General features: G+C 40.6%; 1 protein-coding gene across 7 annotated transcripts in view; it reads left to right on the top strand.

The window, feature by feature from the left end:
* KMT2C (lysine methyltransferase 2C) overlaps positions 1 to 23,326 on the top strand; it is a 189,118-nt gene that overhangs the window by 10,558 nt on the left and 155,234 nt on the right. Inside the window, exon 1 of one of the 7 annotated variants that reach the window (XM_030964033.1) lies at positions 7,628 to 8,000. The exons of the other annotated variants lie outside the window; for them this stretch is intronic. The gene's annotated coding sequence lies outside the window, so the exon portion shown is untranslated. Of the gene's footprint in view, positions 1 to 7,627; positions 8,001 to 23,326 lie in introns of those variants that run through there. 7 annotated transcript variants of the gene reach the window in all.

The following is a 23,326-nucleotide window of genomic DNA, read 5'->3' as shown; positions in this document are numbered from 1 at the left end:
TTTTCCATTTCTAATTGTGCTAATTTGTGGCTGTGCTAGTGTTTTGTATGGATGAGGGGCATGGCTGTAGCCAGCAATAGTGTTCTGGCACATGAAGCACTCAGCTTCTTGTCCATGGTTGTGAAAAACCCAGCTGGGAATGTTTGGAGTTGCTGGACACTGTTGTCCCCAGTGTTGTCTCTGCTGTCACACGGTTCCAGTGGTGCTCACCCAGTTCTGACCATTTTGCCAAACAGTTCTCAAGGCTGGCCCAAGGTTTCCTGTGGTCCCCACGCTGTTCCCAGCATAGTTTGTGTGGGGCTGCTTTGTGTGGGAGTTTGGGAATGAGATAGTGTGGATGGAAGCTGTCCTGTGCTTGTCAGCCTCAAGGCCACCACCAGCAGCTATGTTTTATATACTGGTATAACCATAACTGGATTTGTTTTGTTGGTGGTGTTCCATCAAGGAGGAATTCAATGAAACTGATAGAATTCTCATCACTTTCACTCTCAGCCTCCTGGGCAAACAGTGTGCCACAGTTAATGTTCTCTAACCCATAGGGATGTGAGTTTAGGAGGAGCAGCTCACTGCAGAATTGCTCTAGAGGGAGCAGAGGGAATGGGATGTACAAGCCATGAGGCTCTGGGAAATGCTGGATTTCAGTGCTCCACAATGTTTCCTGGTTCATGTTTTGAGTAATTAACCTTGCATCAGGCATCCTGGTAGAGATCTATACAAAGGAAAGTGCAAAACACATTCAGCAGGAGTTCTAATTTATGTTTCTGCCTGCATCTTCCAGAAACCCTTTAGGACAGAACTGGGCCCAGAAATGGGAGGGTAACTCAAGAAATAAATGATCTGTAAGCAAAATTATTTGAAGAAATAATCTCTGAGCTCTTTCATGTAGCACTAAGGGCTGGCTCATGTCTGGCTATGCTGTTGTCTCTTTCTTTAATGGAATGGCAGAGTATTCTTTGTCTTGTGGTATGCTGTGAATGGCTTGAAAATACATTCATTTCAAATATATTAGTTGGTAAAGAATAAATATAAAAGCTTGGTAAACTCACATTTCATGTGCTCTTTATGTGGTCTTTTCAGACAAGGATACATTGGTAGAGCAGAACAGAGAAAGTACTGTTGGTTGTGAACCTACTTTATGGACAAGCAGAAAATCTTGATCTCAAGGCTTGTTAACCAGATGCTGTCAGTGGGGGTTTTAAATTACTGATAATGTAAATAAATATTTGTTTAGGAATATTTTCTGCTTACTTTTTTTTTTTTTTAAATTCATGTGTCTCATTTTACTTGCTTTGGACTGTCTTGATAGAAAAGAAATAACCAGTTTTTACACTGTTAACTTGACCATGCTATTTTAAAGGCTTTTTTAGACCACTGAGAGTTTCTCGTCTATACTTAGTTAACATGCTCACACTTAGAAAAAGTGAAGTCATAATTGTCTTGGACATGTTTAAACTTGAGTTGAAGCTTGGGCTCTCAGCTATTCCATATCTTCTCAGATGTACTGTGTTCCTCGTGTGGCTAGAATTTGGAAAAGTATTGTGATAGACATTTAGCTGGCTTTTATCTAAAGACTATGAATGTTGTTCAGTTAAGTTGTTAAATATTTCTGGGGTTTTCCTCTCTCTCCTTTTTTTTTTTTTTTTTTTTTTTTGTGTCCTCTAGTGTGTAGCCTGAACTGAACCTGGGGAATTTATATATTTATATCTGCATGGATGTGACCACGTCATGTGGTGTGGGAGCATATTCCATAACAGCTATTAGTAATGGGCCTTGGGGACAGGGCAGGGGCTGAATTTTAGCTCCTGTAGTCATGCCACCTAGGTTTCTTTTTTAGGAACATTGTGATGGTCTAGTTTCTGTCTGAATTGTTTTCTTTCAAAACTTGAATAATTATATTTATTTTACTGTTCTAAAGGAACTTGCTGATGAAAGGAGGAAGTGTTTTTAAATTCTGCAGAGGTCCTTATGCTTAGTCAGAAGAGTGAAGTAGTTATCTCTGAAATGCAGTTTGGATAGACTGGGGTCTGGGCAGGGGCAGTCTAATAGGAAATACTAAACAAAGGTTTTCAGGTGTGATTTAGGTTGTCTGAGTATCACCTTTATGCCGTGATCTGTGTTGTCTGTACTTGGCATAAGTAATTGCAAATAGGGTCCTCCCATTGGATTTCAGCACTTTGTGTAATTACACAGCTATGTAAATAACAAATTGAACTTCAAAATATTTTTAAACCGTTTTGGGAACTGACTGTGACCTGCTTTGAGGAGGAGCTTGGACTGGCTGACATTTGAGGTCTTTTTCAACCTGAGTGATTGTGTGATCCTACTCCATGAGCATCCCTTCTGATGGTGATGTCCATTATTTCTGTGGTACCCATTGCTTTCACACAGTGAAGGATGTGTAATAACTTTTATTTCCTAGATGGTGTTTTCCTGTATTATTTATGGAAAGAAAATAGTTTACTCAATCTCTTTGTTTCATTGTCTCTTATTTCCTTTGTCACTTGAAACTTGCTTTATCTCTTAATCTGTGTGCTTCCACATACACTAAATAAATTATTACTTCCTTACACATTGGGATTGTTTTTTTCAGAAATGGTGTCACCTGGCATTCCAGATTTTCTTTTTAAAAAGTACATTTAAAAGTTTATCTGCTAGAAAAGGGTAGGGCTATTTTGATTATGTTAAAGCAAATATGTCAGAATTTATATTCTCATTAGATTTCCATCATGCACTGTTGAAAACAGTTTTGTCCTGCCTGTGCTAGCAGCTAACAATGCATGTCACTAGCAATGAGTCATTTTCTGATGGTCTGGGAGTGTTCAGGTATTTCTGTTTTCTGCCTCTTCTCATCTTGCATCTTCTTTTGAACTTGTGGTTTTTAACCTATATTGCTTTTTAGTCCTCTCTGTATTTATTTGCTCATCTTTTTTTTTTTTTTGGGGGGGGGGATAAAGAAAATTTTTATCAGGAACTCTAGTGACAGGACAAGGGGGAATGGCTTCAAACTGTCAGAGGGCAGGTTTAGATTAGATGTTAGGAACAAATTCTTTGCTGTGAGGGTGGTGAGGCTCTGGAACAGTTTGACCAGACCAGCTGTGGCTGCCCCATCCCTGGAAGTGTTCCTGGATGGGGCATGGAGCAACCTGGTCTAGTGGAAGGTGTCCCTGCCCATGGCAGGAGGAAATTGGAAATTATATTTGCCACACCTTGCCAGTCAAAACCACGAGAAAAGACAGAATGTGATGCTTTCTTTTTAGAAAGCTATTTTAATTATCTGACTTAACATTGCTGTTCAATTTCTGTTTCTAAAAGGAAGCTTGCTAGGTATGGCATCTTAGATGTAATGGCTTTAAATCTAATTTATCACAATATGTCAATGTGGGTATGCAGTTAATTCACATGTTTCTTGGTTGTATGACATGCTGCCAACCTGTCTTTGGGTCTAGATATGATCTGGTTCATGCTCACAAGAAGAGAGAGCAGGGGAGAGGAAATATACTGTTTGGAACTGGTTTGGAACCTTTTTTAATTTTATTTTTTACTTTTAGAAATGGAGTCTATCTCTAGAGAATGTTGTAATACAGGTTAGAAATTAAGAACTTCCAAACCCCTTCAAATGCAATAAAAAAAGGAGTCAGTCATCTTCTGTTTAATCCTTTGGCATGGAAATTGGAATTTACAGAGAAATTCACAGAAGAGGGTGGTTTGAGTTGCTGTGTAGCATGGAAGCATAAAGGGATGCTAGAAGGTAAAATGCCTTTACATTTCAGTAGAATTGCCAGGCTAAAGGATAAATACTTGCATTTCCTTTTCTGCTCTTGTCCTTTTGTAGCTCAGTACTTAGCACTTAATCTCAAGTTGTTACAACTGTAATATTTTTAGAAACCCATTGAATATTTTGGAAATAGCAGGTCGACAGGAGTTGAGGGAAATGCTTAAGAAAGACAAACACATTTTTGAGCTTCTTAATATATCTGTCTTTACATTTTAAAATCAATGAAGTATCAGATCAGATGTATGACCCACTTAGAGTAACCAAGTAATACTTCTGTTGAGAAGTCCATGTCTTTTATTTCTATATGTCTTTTATTTCTATTTCCATCTGAGAATTTGATAGAAGTATATTGGAATTGGTGACTTGTTTTATTTCTGAATTTCTCTTGGTTGCTGTGAAGAAACGTTCTCTCAAAGTTAGGATTGTAAACAGGGCCTATCACAAACAGATAGGGCTGCTTTGCTCAATGTGTCTTGATTAACTCAAGAGTGGCATCCTTGAGTTAATCAATTTGAGCTGGGAAGAAAACAGTCCACCATATGTATAGACATAAGTTTTTATGTTAATCATTAAATCTATCACTTCTGTTGCTTATTTAAAAAAAAAGAAGTCTGAGGAGAGACGACTGGTCCCATTTTTCCCATGTACATTTTCTTGGCAGAAGCACTGGCATAAACACTTCCTGCCTTGCCATTATGGTGACACACGTTTGTGGAGATGTGTGAATCAGGGCAGGGAGCTGCTGCAGACACAATTTCTTTGCCTTTTCTCAGTGTCCAGCCCTGCTGCTTGTTGCTGGGTTGCCCTGTAGCAGGTTTGGTCCATGTGTCTGGTTCCTTCTTGCTGGGTTGCCCTGTAGCAGGTTTGGTCCATGTGTCTGGTTCCTTCTTGCTGGGTTGCCCTGTAGCAGGTTTGGTCCATGTGTCTGGTTCCTTCTTGCTGGGTTGCCCTGTAGCAGGTTTGGTCCATGTGTCTGGTTCACAGTCCAACATTGAGCTGAATGGGAACAGTTCCGAGGCTGGGAGGAAGAGGTATGGGGTGGGATGAACATATAATCCTACTGAATGCAATTTATGGGCAGTTTGTGTGGAGAAGTAGTAATCAGTCAACATGACTGGTGTTGGACCACATCTGACTGTGCTGTAGTAAAATTACACTTTTTCCTTCCTAAGATTTTTATGGCAATTAATGTGGTCTTAGAGTAAACTAAGAACTAAATCTCATGCTTTGACGTGAGAGAAAGTACATCCCCAAAGAAGGGGAAGAACAAGGCCAGCTAATATGGCTTCATACCTGTTAGCTTGGATCTTGGGTCACATGAGCAGCAGGGAGAAATAATGAGAGTAATTTATTATTATTATTTTAACCAGCTGTTACTAAATTACAACTTGTTTATGCTAGCATACTTAAACTTGTCAAGTGACCCATTACCTTCTAGGTTAGAATTTAAAGTTTTTAACAGTGTAGCATGTGAAAATACCTGCATGTTTAAGGTACAGCAGCACAGACAAGCATGTGGATTGATGGAGGGTCAGTCATGCTGCAGAGGTATCACCTGGAATGGTGCCACACCAGGGTTGTAGTGGAAGCTCATGAAAACAGGCAGTTATGGGATAGATGACACAGTTATGGGATAGATGACACAGCCTTGCTTAACCTAGTGACCCTAAACACTCCTTTTATTTAATACAGTTTGGAGAACACTCATCTTCTGTTTGCTGTTTGATATCTTTTTTGGTTGAAGAGGAGCTTACTTTAGTTGATCTGAGAATTACTGGTTAGAAAAGTGTTTAAACTCAGCAGAGATGGATGTCCTACGGGGGCTTGTCCTGGCTGAGCCTGAAGGACTGTGAGTGTGAAAGGGAATAGGCAGTGTGATTAATGGCTCAGTAGGGGCTTTGCAATTCACCACTTGGTGGTTGGACCTAGACAATCAACTCTTACTTACTACAAAATAAACCCCTGACATCCCCCATCTCAGCTAAGGCTTAGAATAACATATTTAACCTTCTCATTGCAGCAGACTGAGTGTGCTAATACGTGTGGTTACAGAGATGTGCTGATAAGGCAGAGCTTGATAGCACCTTGTAGCCAAATATATTTATGTGTCCGTACCTGTACTAACATGGCACAATGGCTCTTATACAATAGTTACTTGTTTCAGAGTAAACACCTGGAGATTTTTTCATGTGAGTGCTTTCATTTTAAAATTTTATCTTCATCTTTGTAGAATGGGTTTGATAAAAACTTTCCTGTAGGCTGGGCACCTAGAACATGTTCCAGTTGAAATGCAAGAAGAGGCAGCACTGGTCCACTCCCTCTACCTGGGTAGATCCCATTCTGTGAATCAGTGTGGGATTTTGGGTTTGTTTTGTTCAGCTTTAGAGGTGAAGTGATATCTTTGAGTTCTTAGGTACATTTATTGAGACTTTCTCTAATCAGTACTCATAAGGCAATACTCAACTTTCTTGCTTGTCCACAACAGATGGTGGCCCAAGTTTAAGTATGTCCAGCTGCAGCTCGGTGTGACAGAAGAGAATTTGGTAAGAAAAAAAAATTAAGATGAGTGAGAAAATAGAGATGATGCATGGTCTTACTTCGCTGGGCAAACAAGTCAGATTATTATTGTTATCAGTGTGTCAACCTGTGTCTTGCAGATGTCTGATACTTAAATTTTAAGAAAACTTGAGATTGACAGAACCAAAGCATTACACAACAGCTGCTTGGGGGTCTTTGCCTGCAGGGAAGTTGAACAAAAGTAGTTGCATTACTGCTCAAATTGGCAGGACCCATTGGTTTGCAAGTATCTGTCAATGCAAGTGAAGTGACACTTGCATAATGTTTTCTTGATTTGTTTTTCTCTCTGTAGGAGAATAAAATTGGCAGGGAGCATTTGGAGGATTAGGAAAGAGCCATTTGTAGATGGACATTTGTCAAGCTTTGCTTTCTTAGCTTGTCCATTCCAGGGTGTTTTGGAGAATTGTAAAGCAGCCTGGAAAACGTTGGGGGGGCGTGAGGGGAAAGAAAAAAAAGAAAACTAAAACATAAAACACTAACTGAAATCACAAAACTAAACACCAAGAAGTTTCACCTCAGCATGAGGAAGAACTTCTTTACGTTGAGAGTGGCAGAGGACTGGAAGAAGCTGCCCAGGAAAGTCATGGAGTCATTCCAGACCCACCTGGGCGCGTTCCTGTGTCACCTGCTCCAGGTGACCCTGCCTTGGCCGGGGCTTGAAGTAGTTGATCTCCAACCAAAAGGGTCCTGTGATTCAGTGGAAAAAGGAGAAAACAAATAAAAAAAGGCGATCCCCGGAGTCCCACGTTAATCTTCCACGCGTGAAACCCTGCTTTTCCCAGAGCAGCCCCAGCAGCCTAGGAGGGGCCGCCAGGAAAGCGGCTGGCGTCTATGGAAACGTAACTTTTGGTTGCGCTGCTTTGTTAAATGGGAAAGTGCGGGCGTGGGGGGAAGGGAGCGGGAGCGCTGCCGCCCGCCGCGCTCGGAGGGTGCTCCCGGGCACGGCCGGGGGGAGCGGCCGGGCGCTCCCGCTCTCGGTTCCCGGTTCGGCCCCGGGCTCTCCCCCGGGCCGTGCGGGCCCCGCGGGGGTGCGGGGCGGGGGGCCGGCCCGGGGAGCCTCCGGCGGGGGCGCTGCGCCTCCGGCCGCCGCCGCTCCGCCTCCCGAGCGCGGGCGGCCCCGCTCCTGCCGCAGCGCTCCGGTCCGCACATTGGCGGCGCCCGGCTGCGTCGGATCTACTTTCTCTCCCTCGGCTCCCTTTTTTTTTTTTTTTTTTTTCCTCGCTCCCTTCTCTTTTTTTTTTTTTTTTTTTCCCTTTCCCCTCCCCTTCCCCCCGCTCCCCTCCCCCTCCGCCCTCCTCCGCCGGCGGCCCCAGCCTGGTTCGGGGAGGATCCCGGAGCCGAAGTTCCGCGGCGATCGGGGCTGTGGCGCATCGCTCCCCGGCGGCGCCGCCATGGGGGGGGCCCTGTAGAGCCGCCCGAGGCCCCGGGGCAGCGGCCGGGGGAGCGCCGAGCGAGCGGCACGAACATGGCAGACCGCGGGCAGCGCTGAGCATCGCCGTCTCCGCTCCGCGCTGGGCTCGGGCCCTGGCATGTAAATAACTTCTCTTCCCTCCGGATCGCACCGGTACCAGCCCCTCCATTTTCCAGAGGGGATTTGCGAGCGGTTCCGCCGCTCTGGGCGATGTCGCGCAGAGCCAGTTCGCCGGGGGTGAGTACGGCTGGCGCTGAACTTCTTTGTATCGAGGGCAGGCGGTGACAGCGGGAAGGGGCTCCCCGGGGAGCGGGGACCCGCCGGGACCGGGCGGCAAACTTGGCGTGGGGACTGGGCGCCGCTGACACTCGGCACGGCGAATTCGACGCCGTTCGGTCAAAAAAAAACCCGGACCCGCGTCCAGACGTGGGTGTAGAGGTTCAAGTTACACGCTCGCTGGATAATCCGCGGCCGTTTACAAAATAAAAATAAGGAAAAAGGAGGGTGGTGGGTGGGAGAAAGAACCACAAAAGCCCCGCTCGCTCTGACCCGGGCGCAGCCGGGCATCCGGTCAGCACTGCCCTGGGTACACCTACACACGTGTGCCCGCAGATATTCTGTAAAAAATACGACTTTATATGGATACCTATAGCGCAAGTATTTATTTTTCCTTTTATATTTTTTTGTCACTTCCTGATGTAAATACTGGAGAGATGGAAAATGGAGATAGGGTTAATTTTTCTTTAATATTTTGAAGTATTCCGTGCACGCTATTTTTGAAGAACGTGCCATTTTAATTTTGCATGCTTTCAAAGCATACCTTTATAGTGTTAATTCTAGGTGATCCTCCCAATGTTTTCAACTGTAGTTCTAAACTAAGAGAGAAAAATAAAAACACTTTAAAAAATAAACTATGTTTCTAGCGCATAATGGATGGTCAGACCATCATATATGATGATTTTTGTGTGAGCAAATAGGTCATAAGTCAATGTAAGTGTTATGTAACTGGCTGGCTTTAACAAACTTGGTACAACTGTAGAGAAAAAAGTCTATTTTTTTTTCATTTGGGCACTATGAGAGGCTCGCTAACCCTTTTTCCAGTGGCCTTACTTTGTAGCGGGTTGATGAAAAAAACCCACCCAGCATAACAATCTATGCTTTCAAAATATGAACCAGTTAATTTGTGTAGTGTTTTGTATTTTCCTGAAAAACTCCCTCGGTCTTAGTGCCTCATTCTGGACACTAAACACTACACACTCACCAGTAAATCATTAGTTAACACTCTGGCTGGATTCTTACATAATTGAAAAACGTTCCTGAGTTAGTTTAGATTTTTGTTTAACTTCATTTTTTTTTCTCAGAATAGCGTTATTTGGCGTAGAGCTGTTGAAAGATCTGAAGATCAGTATGAAAATGGTTTGGGGATTTTTCATGTGAAGAAATAAAGCAGTAGTGGGTTTGTACTCCTATGGCAAAACTGAAAAACTGGGCAGACATTTAAAGGTTTTCTCGGTGACTGTACAATGCTGGGTATTGAAGTACACACAGCTCCTAAGCTGGAGGTTACGTGCAGGGGTCTTTGTGCTGTGTGTACATCATGGTGATGGTCTTGTGTGGTGTTTGATGCTCCTGCACAATAAAATCCACTTGCTACAGAAAATAACTGCAGCTTCCAGACTGCTGAGTGGAAATATTTTAACCATCTACATGTAAGATAGAAGTAGGAGACAAGATAGACTTTTTTCTCAGTGCTGTGTGATCAGCTGCATCTAAGTGCCATTCAGTAACTTCACTGATGACTACTGTACATTTGTTTTTAAAGGGTTTGGTTATGCATCTTTTACCACTTTGTTGTAAATGGCCTTTATTTCGAGAATATACTTGGAGTTCAAGTATCTCTAGTTTTAGTTCCTTGCCTCACTTACAGGCCATCTTTATAAACTGTTTTATGACTCTTCTTTTGTTTTGTCTGTTCTGTGTAAAGTAATGCCTAATATTCTGTCAGCATTAAATATAGATGCTTTTAGGTCAAAATATTTTTGTTTTGCTAGGAGTAGTATTTAATTTTGTATAATTATTTTGTCAGACTCTGTTACTTATATTTTTTTCTCCTTTTTTTCCTTTTTTTTTCTATATTATTCTCTCCTAAGCAGAAACTCTTGCAGAATTTTGGCAAAATGTTCTTTGGAAGCTTTTTTTTTTGGAGTAGAGGACACAGGGGGTGATATTATTGTCATTTACATAATATACCAGTAGAAAGTAGTTGCATCATGTACAGTTTCTTAATGTGACTGTTCATTGGACTTGCCTGAAAATGATCTCTCAAGGGTAAATGGCTGAGCAGAAGTTAAAAGCAGCTATGTATTTGTTTCAGGCTCAAAGTACCATTCAGTATATGCTTTATGTATATTTCCAGGCATACTGTATATAATTTATTCAGCCATTTAAAAATAGTGGTTAAAGTATTCTTTTCTCATCACTGCTGTCAAACCTTACGGCTTTGCAGTTCTGGTTTCCTGTTCTGAAAGTGTGGATGGAAAACTCTTAGTATGGAGGAGTATGTACTTGGTGTGTACCATTTAGTGTAAAACACACTGCCCAAGAGGATGGGGGACTGGCTCTGGAGGGTTGTCCAAAACATCCTCTAAACAAGCTGAAAGATACTCTTTTGTTTTATTTGTTCCAATTTCAGTAATTACTAAAGCTTCTGGAAACCGTGGGACATCGGGTGTTTGAAGAAGTCCTAAAATCCACTTTGACAGTGGGCCTTCAGCTAGTCTTTTATAATTCTGTCTTTCCTCTGCGAAATCCTTTTGGCATGTTGTGGTTCTCTGGCAGGATCCCAGCGTGTGATATCACAGATATCAGATGTCTCCTTGCCATCCATGGCATTTGCTGTGCCGCAGTGGCGCTCCCCAGGACGGCCGAGGTGAACCAGGAAATGTCACGGAAATTGAGTGGGGAGAGCCAGGAAATGTCATGGAAATTGGGTGGGGAGAGCCAGGAAATGTCATGGAAATTGGGTGGGGAGAGCCAGGAAATGTCATGGAAATTGGGTGGGGAGAGCGTGGCAGAGGAGCTGTCAGGTGCCTCTGGGAATAGGTGAGCGCCTTCTGTTTGACAGCGTTCGTGTCTTTGTGTTTGGTAATCTGATGTGGAATGTATTCAGCAAACAGATGTGGCTTTTAGTGGTCTTGACAGGTTTTTTTTTTTTTTCCTGACATCTCAGATGGAGTTGAGCGGCGAAACATCACAGTTAAGCTTTGTCTTTTGGAAGTATCTTTGATTAAAAAAAATGGAGCATAATTATATGTGGCCTTCCTCGTCAGAATTTTTTTTTCATCTCAGTGTTGAGGTCCAAAGCCAGGCACAAGCATAGAGGATATCATGCATTTGGAGGATATTTGGCTCCTCCATAAGGTCTGTTGGAAGTTAGTCATAGCACTCTGTGTTTCTCTCCGTCAGGGAAGTTCCCTCTTGTTTGTACTCACTGGAGAAGTGTTACACAGTAAATGTGGCTTGTGCTGATGGTGCTTTTGTAATACAGCTAGAAAATAAAAGATTTCACACTGGCCTCTTTGTCCTATGTTTTCATCCTGATTTCCAAGCATTAAAAGGTGAATACTTGTGTAATGTTACTTAATTAGAAAAGGCATGGAAGAAGAGAAGAGTCTACTTGTGTATATATTTGTTTGTTTAGCCAGGACTTGCGGTTCTTGGGTATAATTTAGTTTCAGGATTGAATTCTTTGTTTTAGATGGAGCTCAGTGTGTTCCTTCCAGCCATAGACACTTCCATGTTGTTTTTACTCTGCATCTTCCTTTTTCTCTCTCTTTTTAATTTAATTTTTTTCTTATTTTTAATTTCTGGGCCCGAAATGCCCCCATGCTATAAAAAGAGAAGGTGGTTTTCTTTTGGAAGACTCCATTCAGGAAGAAGTGCATGTGAGAGCAGGTTATTACTGCCTGGTTTATATAGTTTATATGTAGTTTATAGTTAACCAGTTTGCTCTCCCTGTTAGCATGTAACATCAGGTCCCATAGAGAAAAATGGGACAAACCCTGAAAAGGGCAGTTCTGGGAATAATCATTCCATGGGGGATCTGTCTGAGGTGGAGTTAGACCAGGAGGAAAGGGAGCTGTATTTTTTCCAGAATTCAGAAAACCTCAAACAGAATTCTTATTTAGGCTTACAGTTCTGCAGAAATCGACTGCCTTTGAATCAACTGACTTGTGAGGGTACTGAGTTTAATACAATTTGAAGGCTTTTTTGAAGCAGGAGGAACAGGGTGAAAGGATGTAATGTATTTGGTGGAACAAAGAGGATGGAGCAGGGGGAAGGGATGGGTTGGATGGGACTATACAAGGATGGTGTATCTGGAGCAATCAGAAGAAATAAGGTTGGAGCTTTATTTTAGTCATCTTGCCCTCAGGCTTGAGTGGGGCAATTTTGTCAGCATGGTTTTGTGGCACTGTTGAGGATGTATTTAGCATGCAAGAAGACACCAGCAGTGGTCAAGGAGAGTGATGAGGGAATGAATGAACCTAGAATATTTTCTAACCTTTTCAAAGGTCCTTGATCTGGGTCAAATAATAGGTGTGCTAGGTGTTGTCACTGCCATGTCAGCCTTGCCTTGTGTACAGAAGGTTTAGTCACAGTTGTGGCAGAAGTCATTCAGTGTATGCTCAGGGCTGCCATAAAATGGAGGGCAGGATTGAGCAGTAAGTACTACTATTAACCTTTGAGAGACTGTTCTTGTTGGAAACATTTCACTTTGGCTTTGCAGTATTTTAGTAGAGGGCTGATTGCACATAGGAAGGGATACAGAAACAAGGTAGAGGGCTTTTGGAATCATCGTGGGTTTGCAATGCTCAGGAGAGAGGAACCCAGAGTTACAGGAATATAATCTGTAAGACAGATGGGAGATGGAGATTGAGGAGCATGGACTTCAGTCTTTCTCTTTCACCTTAATCCACCTTGGTGATGTAGCTTGCCTGTAAGCAGTGCTTAGTCTTATGTGTATTTATTTGTCTTTTCATTTCTGTTTCCTTTTCATCTTTGTTTTCACCTTGTTAAAGGAAGCTCAGATTTTTAAATTAAGAAAAATATACAGTCTAGGGAGTCATGTGAAGACATTTTTATACAGCTCCAGAAATAACAACTATTACTACTTGAAGTTTAGTTCTTAGAAGAAGAGAGTGATGGTGAGGAAGTCAGGAAGATTCCTGAGGTAGTTTGTTTCTATCAGGGTACAATCCTGCATTAAAAGATTCTTGAAACTGGGCTGAGGAGAGCAGGTCTGCCTTGCAGATTTTGTTCAGGTATTTATTAGTCACCAAGATGTAAAATAGTTAGACACATCTCTTTTTTTCCTCTGGTATATTTGTCCTCAGATAGTAAAATCCACCTAGAATGATGAAGAATGTTTAGCTATGAGGAGTTAGTAAGTTACTTTCTTCCATTTTTCAGAAATATGTGTAGATATTGAACCTGTCTTGATGCCTGTGGTTCAGTAACTGAGATGGTTGTGTCAGTTTTCCATAGAAAGTTTTAGAATCCTGGAGCTGAACTGGTGAACAGCTTCTATTTCAGGCTATTCTATTGCTTCCCTTGGGGATGTTTTGAAATCAGTTGACTCTAGTTTAGTTTATTACCAGAAAGTCAGAGTTCCTGGGCAGTGCTGTGTAGCCAGGGATTGCTCTGGCCAGTTTGATATCTGCATTCACCCATGTTGATGAAGATAGTTGGCTGCTGTGTTCTCTGGTGAAAGCTGAGAGATGGAAAGGTTAGGGAGAGGCAGTTCCCCTGATCATTGATAGACCTACATACAGTTGATATCTAAACCATCCTATATTATATTTATTTCTTTCCTCATGGCTGCCTAATTTTCAACATCTGCTGCTGACAGCTTTGCCCATACTACAGAGGAGTTTTCATTATTGATGCCTCTGGACCTCCAAATAAAGGACTGTCAGTGAATAAGTACTGTATGGATTCATTTAATTATTAATCAGCATGATGGGGTATTCTCGAAGGTACACAATTCTGTTTCAAAGACAAGTCAAGTCAATAGAAAGTTTTCCATTGAAATAAAATAGTCATGAGGGTAAACATTCATCAGTACAAGTAAGAATTCGATAGCCTAGACTGTTCTGCACCTACTGTTTTGAATAGTGCTAACCAATTGCTGCTCTGCATGATCAGAAACTGTGGGGAAGAGGATGCTTCAGAGAAAAATAAACCAGGCATTGTGGAATAGTTTTTCATTCTTCTGATATCAAGAAAATGTGAGAACAGTTTTCTGTCAACTTAGATTCTGTGAAACAGTGCTAAGCTGAAATAACAACAATTATAAATTGCATAAACTTGTTCTTGATTTCTCTATTATTCTTTTACTGGCCAATTAGTCATGTTTTACTCCCACTGCTTTGCAGAGGCTGGCAAGAATCACAGTCCTGTTGTGTGCAGAAAAAAAAGGGACACTTTGGGGTCACTCAGAGAGAACTAGGCTTATTTCTTCCTGAGCTAGGTATGTATTTCATGCCTCTGAGACCCATCCTACTGTCAGGTACTTGATTTCATCAAACACAATCGGTATCTGGGAAACTGATATTATGTGTTCAGTTTTATCAGAGTGATGTAAGCTGAATAATTTTGCATGTAGTACTCCATATCTTGTCCTTGCACTTCTCACCACCCCCTGTGCCAGAAGTTTCAGGCCAGGAGGCAGGTAAAGGAGAGCTACTTGGCTGTCTTGGTAGGTAAGACAAACATTTGTAGGTGTAGAGCAGTAGATTTTTTCTAGGGAAGGCTGTCTTGCCAGGCCTTCTTTGTAATGGAAAACCCACTGATGGTTGTGGTCTCTTCAGCAGTTTATAATGGCAATTTTTTCTGACCGTTCTGTAACATCCTCTGAACACAGAATTACTTGTGAGAAATTTGGAAGATGTGCTGTAGTGGTACAGTTAGGGGCAGAAAAGCAGTGGTGGTGGGATCATGTCTCTTAAGGCTCTAGGAGAAGCAAGGATGGGAGTGGGGGAGGTGGTTGCATTTTAGGGAGTTCAATTTGCAGAATCCTTTCAGTGGTTGCAGCTTGCACTGAAAGAAGACATATCTTGAAATAATCTCTCCTGTAATCTCCTCTCCAGCCTTTCCAACAGCCTCCTAAGCCTGCTAAACTTACCAGAACGAAACTTTCTGCAGATCATCCTCTACCCTGATTCTACCTGAGCAGCAAAAGTGAAATTTACTGACAGAGCTCCGTGCCATCCCAGTACACACCCACCAAGTCAGAACCATCCAGGTCATGGCATTCTGCATAATGCACTTTGTCTTTTACTAGGTTTCCTCATGAACATTGACCACATCCTTTTGGAAAGTAGATGGGTGAAATTAAGCAACTTTTAGGAATGAGGAGGAAAGTGCCAGCAGTCAAACACCAACTGTTTTTCATAAAACTCCTTCCTTGGCTCTTTGGTCCTGGTATTCAAAGATGCTTGTCAAATTCCATCAAAAAGATGAGTCTGAATGCTCAAAGTCAGGACTTTATCCAAGGTGGGGGGCAGAATAACCTTGCATGAATCTCTCTTGGTAGTCTTTAAGTGACAAGAAGAAGCAAAAAATTATGAATTCCCTATATAAAGGTAGAGTTGGAATGCTCATGGATTGAGTATTATTTCAGATGATAGCAGCGAAATGTCAAGTGATTGTATTTACAGGACATGGGGGCTTAACTTGTTTCTGATGTTGTGTAAGAAATTCTGTGACTTAGGAGGATCCACTGATCTGCCAGAAGAGCTTCCTGTTGCTTAAATACAAGAAAAATAGGTGTTCTTTGACAGTGAAAGCATCTTGTTAAGAAGCATGATTGTGTGACATGAAGTTTGCCTCAAGATTGTTGCTTTGCTGTGGTAGATAATGACCTGAGTAAGGGGTAAGGTGTATGACCTTTTCAGTGCAGTATGGACAAAGATTTGGATGGGAAGGTCTGTAGGATGCTTGGGCATTTTCTTTGCTTCCCCCCATGCAGAACTGAATCTCTGGAAGCTCACATGGGAGTCTCAGGAATCAGTCTTTTGGAGGAATAAAACTTCTATAAACCACTAAAAGCTGCATAGCCACAGGTTCAGTTTTCAGAGTACAGGATATTGAATACAAGGCTGGAAATAAATTTCAGTGTTGCTAAAGATGAATTTTTAGATGTGACAGTAATCTGGGCAGTATGATGAGCTTTCTTGATTCAGAGTCTATTTGTAAAATAATTTGGAGAAATTACTTATTTCACAACAGCATCTGTGCTGGGTCAGATCAGAGATGTGGATGTCCCATCATCATATTTCCTGCAGTGGTTAATAGGAAAGTAAGACAAAAGTAATTTTGTAATGGTACTTCCCCAAACTCCTAATTGCAGGAGACTGGGAAAGAATTGTGGGATTTTTGGGATCAAGGAGAGTATTGCTGTGTTAGATCTGTTGAGCATAAAAATCTCCTTAGGATGTGTCCAGCCTCTTCTCAGTCACACAGACTTCCAGTGTGCTGGGCATGGAGTTCCACAGTTCAGCTGCACAGTGTGAGAACAGCAGGGATTTTCTTGGGATTTTCTTGATCCTTCTACCTACTAGCATCAGTGCTGTGTAGTAAGTCTTGGAAGAGACGGTAAAAGCTGATTTTGTGATAACCTTTTCAATGTGAATTGTGGTTATAATTGTCAGGATGCATGGAAATGTATGTGTGGGAAAACCAGACTATGTGCTTTCCAAAGATGTGGTTGACAGTGCTGGGGCACATCAGGGAAATTTTATTTAAACTAAAAAAAAAATAGTATGTGTGTAAGAGGACTGCCTTTTGAAGGCACTAAGAGACAAATAGACACCAAAAGCAGGATTTCTGGACTATTAGGGTTCTTAGGGTTCTTTCCAGTTCTTAGGGCAGGAATTTTTTTTCATTTTTTGCAGCCTTAAGGAACCACGGCATCTTGTTTTCTAATGTTAAATGTCTACTGCATAGCTTAGGTTTTGATTCATTCTATTAGTTAAATAATATTCGTATTTGGGTAATGAACCTGTTTTTTATATAACCTAAATTGACTTAATTATTCTGCTTAATATGTCTCCTGATAGAACTGGTTATTACTGAGTTAAGGTTTCATACTTGATGATGCTGATGTCTGTGGATCTACAGACCTTTCAAACCCCCAGTGTATTAATGCTGTTATCAACCAAAGCTGCTGCAGCAGCTTTATTTATTTTTCCTTCCTCAGGGGTACCGTAGAGGCCAGTTGGAGCATTAGCCACCAAATGCCAAGGTGGCTGTAGAGTAACTGCAGCAGCATTTCAGCATCTAATGGACCAGGTCACGTGCAAAGCCTCATTAAAATATGATTAAAGTATCCCCTTTTGTTTGTTCTGTGGAGCCAAGCCCATGCTGGACCCTCCATTATGTTTGTGCTGTGTGCTTGGAAATGCCTCCTGGTTTTTGTGAGGCTCCTTGTTCACCTCCCAGATCCCAGCCCTGTCCAAACCTCTGCTGAAGAGGCTTTCCCTGTTCCTCTGCCCTCTTCTATCCACCTCTGATTAAATGCAAGGAAATGAAAATGGTGTCTGCTTTCATTTAAACATAATCTGCTGAAGACAAATATGAAGCTTCTGTTGTTGTCTGGGGGTGTCTCCTGCTTTCCTGTACCTTTGCTTTTAAGCTGCTGAAGACTGGGGTGTGGGGTTTTATTTTGTTTGTTTGGGGTTTTTTTTCTGGTATTTAATTAGTAAGCTAGACTTGCAGTTAAAGAACTGGCATAAATTATGTTGGTAATTTGCCATGACCACCTGTGGTAGTACATAAGTAATGAGAGAATAACAAAAACTTACAACTAAATTAAAAAAATAAAAAGGATTTTGTTACGCTTTCTAACACAAGCCTTCGTAGCTCATGTGGAAGCAGTAAAAAATGGGCTGTTCCTTAGGTTTATTTTTTGTGAAACATGGAAATCAGTATGCTTAAAGCTAGAGACTCATAGCATGAATCCACAAATTTAGTTTGTATCTTTGATCACATGCAGCCTTGACAGTACCCATGGACAGCTTAAACTTAGAGAAACACGGTGTAGTTGATTAAGTCCTGTGATCAGTGCAAATGACTGGAGAGGGACAGCAGATTTCTTGTAGCCACTGGAATTTGAGCAAATGAAGAGTATTATTTCCAAATCAACATGTTGCAGAGGAAGAAGAGATAGAAAATGCTATAAAAGTTCTTAGATCTGGCTTTTCTTTTGACACTCTGTGAAATCAGATGATTTGGCACTTGTAACTGCTGTGGGTAAGAGGCGTTCATAAGAAATAAAATAAAATGTATATGTGGCAGTGGTGGGGGAGGCGTCTGTTCTGAAAACATCTGAGATGCTGGAAAACTTGTCCCCAGTGGGAAAGAGAAATTGCATAGCTGGCACTGAGACTCGCTGCTTATGCTTATGTGGCCATATTTAGAAAAGGATCAACACTAGGAACTGAATTATTAGAGAAGTGAGTGACTGGAGGGATTGAACATAAAGGAAATTATTTCTGTCTCGCTTGTTTGTTTGAGTTGGGCCAGACGATGCTGTGGGAGGGCTGCAAACTCCAGGCTTGCTGCCTGTGTGGAGTGAATCTGGAGATGAGTTTGAGGAGGTCAAAGCTTATTTGAGCCCAAACTCCTCCCTACCTGGGTTTGGAGGTGGCTGCCTGCAGGTAGAAGATGAGCAGGAATGGAAAGCACCCACTTGACTTGGAAAAGTCTGGAAAGAATGGATGGAGTGAGATTCAGGCTCGCTGTGCTGTGTGTAGTGCTGTGGGAGGCTTCTGGTTTCAGTACATCTTGCAAACATTCGTGTGTATAAGTAAAGCAAACAACAGCCAATTAAAAAAACCAACACCACATTTCAAACAAGTTGTATATATAAAAAAGAAAGCTGTCTTATTAAAAAATGCTTGTCAGTAGAGCAGCACAGTTCATCACAATTATTTGCATCTATGTGGCAGTTTTAGTTTATTGTGGTTTTGTTGCAGAACAACAGATTATCTAAATAAATTAAGTAATTTGGGGTGGGGGAGATTAAAACAGCACTTCTGAGGAGATATCCAGGAGGAATGCTTTCAAAGTTTTTAGGAGCAGTTAAACTACCCTTCCCCCCCTGCCTTTTTTTATTCTTTTTTTTTTTCCCTTTAAGAAGTGGTTCTTTTTGTTCCAGTCATCAAGACTCATTTTGAAAGACTTATTTTTCTGGTTTTGGCAAAATAGTTGATCAGCGCGACTGGCAAGGAACTGCTGTGGAGCAACAAAGAATTTCTGTGTAGCTCAAAACTCTGTTTGAGGCCATCTTGGAGCCGTTTGTGAACTAGAGTAGAAACTCCCTGGAAGAAAGGCCATTCAAGTTAAGTTGCACGTTTTCCTCCCCAAAATTAGCATACCAGAATACTTCACTGCAGTGTTTGGAATACTTTGTACAAGAACTAACAGTAAGTTGAAGATCGCTAACTGAGGATCTGTAATGATGCCAACTGACTTTTTTTTTTTTTTTTAATGAAAGCTTTGTATACATAACAGGATGAGTCATCACTGGAGAGTTCTGAAAGTGTTTGGCATCCCGAAGAATCCTTTTGTGTGTCTCTGCCGCACAAAATGAGTATTTTTGTCATGAAACTCTGCCTTAAGAAGTACTGCAGTAACTGCAGGCTTTAGGGGGAGGTTTTCTAATGTGGCTTCACTTTCTATTATTGTTTTAAAAATATTTGGGTATTCTTAGATCTTCCTGAATAATAGGATTGAAAATTCTAAATACTTTGTTGGCTATTTTTTTTTCCTATGATGCAGCTTCAGGCATACCTCTATTATAAATTTGTTTTTAAAAGTGTATAATAGGAGTTTACTGTTTTCCTTAGATTTAATGCAAGTATTAAAGATCTGATTGTGGGGGAATACTGTTAACTCATTTTGCTTTATTCAAACCTGGTACCTGTAGTAAACTGATAGTAGCTGCTTATCTGAGTCACATTTATTTTATGTAGATTTTCTTTTGATACATTTGTCATGTTGAAGAACTGGTTGGCCTTGGTAGTTTTTGTTACGTCTCTTTGAAATGAATCTCTTTTCTTTTATCAAGAAAGTTTTTCTTGATAAAAAGGAAACTTTTCTTACTGAGGTGTGGGTGAGTAACGTGTCAGACCACCATTGTATTTGGCCCATGATTTTCCTGATGATGTGAAACTGGGTTCCTGTAGTCTTCCAAGTGTGTAGAAGGCAGCAGAGATGGAATTCTGCAGCTGGTGCAATAGGGTAGCAAATTTTATCTGAGATGTTTAGGAGTGGATGACATTTTTCGGAGATCTTTTCACCCTGCCGTTCGTTCTTCAGCAGTATGTTTTCTAAGATGTGCTTTCACTAATTTTAAAAATCAAATCCATTGATGGATTCTTTCTTGGTTTGTTGTAGTGATGGTATATTTACTAGCTAGTAGGTTCAGCAGTTTTAATTTTTATGATTTCTTTTGAGTGAACCCGAATATAAAATTTATGGCCAAGGAGACCTGAAAGAACACAGTTCTTCAGAAGAATTCATAAAGAACTCATCAGAATTTCTAGGATTTCATAAAAAAAGCTACTATAACAGTTTAGAATTGTATAGACTTTTCATCTAAATGCTCTGAATTATGCTGATAACAGAATACATAAAAATCAAAGGGCTTTTAGACAGTCCTTGACAAACTACACAGGTTAATTACTCAGCCCTGCATGTGCAGGTTGTGATGGTTTTGAGTCAGGGTCTCATACTCATATATTTTTATTTTAATGTGCACATCCAAGGCTAAAAATTTAAACAGACTTGCATTTGACTTGGAAGAGGAAGAACAGAAATGTATTTAGCTAATAAAATTTATATTTGGTGATATTTTGTATTAAGCTTAACCATGAGTTCAGTGGCATTGCTAAGAGATTCTGTTTAATGGTAGAACACTTGGTCAGTGTTATTGTTTTATTTTTTAAGCTGAAGTTCTTATGGTGTGCATTACCAACTTAGTTATGTTCTGCAAGAAATTAAGTGTTGGGGTGTGCTAATGTGGGGTGTGTCTAATGAGACTCATGCCCACGTTTATTTTGTTTTCCAATGGAAGCTAAACCTCAACTTCTGATCTCATTTTTGGAAGAAAGAAACCCTCAACATATCTGCAGATTGAGATGTAGAATTGGCTGTAAGAAAATAAGGTGTTGGGGTGTGTCTGTGTATAGAGAAGGTAAAATTTTTGGTGTTACTATTAACTCCATTTTCCTGGCATCTTCTCAGAGCTTTCATTGGAAGGATCTCTACTTCAAAACACTGTACTTTCCCCAACAAAACATTATTTCCAGCTGTTTAGATGAAGAAAGTTTCCCTTAGGGACCCTAAACCAAGCATGTCACCTTTACTGTAGGATCCAGATGCAGGAAAGAAAACCAATTATTTGTCACTTTATCAGATGACTTTATGTGCTTTTTCTGGAGCTTATGGGGCCTGGAATTTCTGTGAGTCTTTATTTAGTCTTTATCCTTTTTAGCTTTGAGGTTGACATTTCCTTTCGCTATAGTATAGATTTAAATTTATAAACTTGTGCTTTTATCACTTCAGAGTGAGAAAATTCTCCATAGTTTAGAGAATTCTTGATAATACATCTTGAATAATTTTAACCCGTTGAAATAATTTGAGATTTTAAATGGTTTAGATATGCAGGAAAAAAGACAGGTTTGGTATAGTATTTACATCTTTATCATGTCAGTAACATATAGCAACAATTAAATATCTCCTGTTGTGCCCACATCTGCTTTACTTGTCAGTAAATCAAACCTTCCACAAGTCAAGGCATGCCATGTTTAGGTGACACACTCATGAAATTTAATTTTTACAAGAAATACTCCAAACTGCCCTAATACTTTTCAGAAGCTAAAATCCAGGAAGCCAGCTTTGTGTTATCTTCATGAGAATTTTGTGCAAAAAAAAAAAAAGTCTAAATATAACAAAAAAAATTGATAAAAAATAGATTGCTTAACAGCTGTCTGAAGAATTCATGTTGTGATGTATTAGCACTGAGGTCTAAAAGATAAGAAAATAAGGGTTAATAATTCATTTTACTTATGGTACTTGCAGCATAGTTTACAAAATGATAGGTGCAGATAGTCTGTAAATGTTTGGTGGAAATTTGTAATGAAAAATCAATACAAGTGGAGCTGCAATTCCGGTGTGTTTGAAATTGCTGGTATCCAAGGAACAAGGAGTGAAAGCCATGGAAAGGTGGGAGCTGTGTGGAAATAGTTAACGGCAGACTTAGGGATTAGTGTTGGGTTGGCCTTGCTGTTAATGAGCTGGAAAAAGGTGGGAGCAGCGAGTTAATGGTATTGACAGACAGCGTGGAGGTAAATGGATTTGTCAACACAAAGAGAGAGAAAATGGAGAAGAACACGGGGTAGGAATATACAAAACAGGGGAGAAGGAGGTTCCCCCCAGCCTGCTCTAAGGGATGGAACAGCCACCATTGATTGAGTCACTTTGGGCTGATAGGTTTTCAAGCACTGCACTGATGAGAGTGAGAATCTCGCAGTAAAATAGTGCTGAAAGGGCACAGCAGATAAATGAATGGGCTTTTAAATCGTATTTTAATTACTTCAAATACATGATGAAGATGAATACCTTACTGTTTATTTTGTAATTACACTGTTGAGATAACAACAGGCATGTCCACAGCACAGTGCTGCTTTGAGACAACAGTTAATGGTTCACACCTGAGTTTAAACAAATGCATCCTCGGGAAAAAAGTGTTGCTGGTAAAATAGAGTAGTTAATAATGAAGTGTATTTAAAGCTAGCAACTTTCTATTTCTATGCTAAAAATACTAAACCTGTTCTGTCTTGTGGGATGGTGGTGAAAATGTAACGGTAGGCAGAGATTTTTCTTCTCTTTCTCAGGAACTTTGAAAACAAAGTTATACTTAGAAAAGAGAGGGCAATTTTATAAAATAGTGTTTTCTAATGATAGTATCTGTAATCCACATCGGATGAAAACATGTAATAGCTATTACCATCCTAAACAAATAGATAAAATTATCTACTCTTGAACCATCCCAAATGTAACCTCAGCTGCTCTGCAGACACAAACATCGAGACTAGACTAGCAGCATTTACCAGCTGTGTGTAAGAGCTACACTGCACGTAAAGGGATTTCACATTTTATTATGTGGGAGGGATGATGTCAGTTTGGTTGATTATGCCCCTTTCAAGCTGCTGTGATAATTACCTGCTTGTTACCAGAAGTGTCGAACCCATTTTCAGTTCTTGTTTGCTTTTGCTGTCATGCCCTAATTGCTACATAATTTTGTCCCTGCCAATTACTACCTTGGAGTTGAATTTTACAGTGAAAAAGTTGTAAGAAGCAATAAAGTAATTGTTTTTTAGATCTTGTAATTTTGGTAGAATATTTTATTATGTTACAAAGTGTATTGAAATACATACTGCTTACTTTTGTGAGATAGTGAAATCCCATGGTTCCCAATAAAATGATGACAGTGTGGA

Source organism: Camarhynchus parvulus, chromosome 2, assembly GCF_901933205.1.
Source record: "Camarhynchus parvulus chromosome 2, STF_HiC, whole genome shotgun sequence".
Classification (NCBI taxonomy): domain Eukaryota; kingdom Metazoa; phylum Chordata; class Aves; order Passeriformes; family Thraupidae; genus Camarhynchus; species Camarhynchus parvulus.
Note: the sequence above shows the minus strand (reverse complement) of the source record. Positions and strands in the feature narration are given on the sequence as shown.